This window comes from Mesitornis unicolor, unplaced genomic scaffold, assembly GCF_000695765.1.
Source record: "Mesitornis unicolor isolate BGI_N332 unplaced genomic scaffold, ASM69576v1 scaffold6615, whole genome shotgun sequence".
Lineage (NCBI taxonomy): Eukaryota > Metazoa > Chordata > Aves > Mesitornithiformes > Mesitornithidae > Mesitornis > Mesitornis unicolor.
In genome coordinates, this window is record NW_010183364.1 from 1 (window position 1) to 214 (window position 214).

Here is a 214-nt window from a genome sequence, read left to right on the forward strand (position 1 = left end):
GGCACGGGGGGCTCTTCCCTCTTTGCCTCCCCCGAGGCGTCCTCCTCACCAGGGGCTGTTGGTGCATCCTGGTGGCTGGGGACCCCTGAGGGGCCAGGGGGGTGCTGAGGGGCCGGAGGGGACAGCAGGAGCTGCTCTGCTCCCCCCAGCTCTGGTGCAGCGTGGCCAGTGGGCGCGAAGCTTGCGGACCCCTCCTCAGCCTCCACCGGCCACG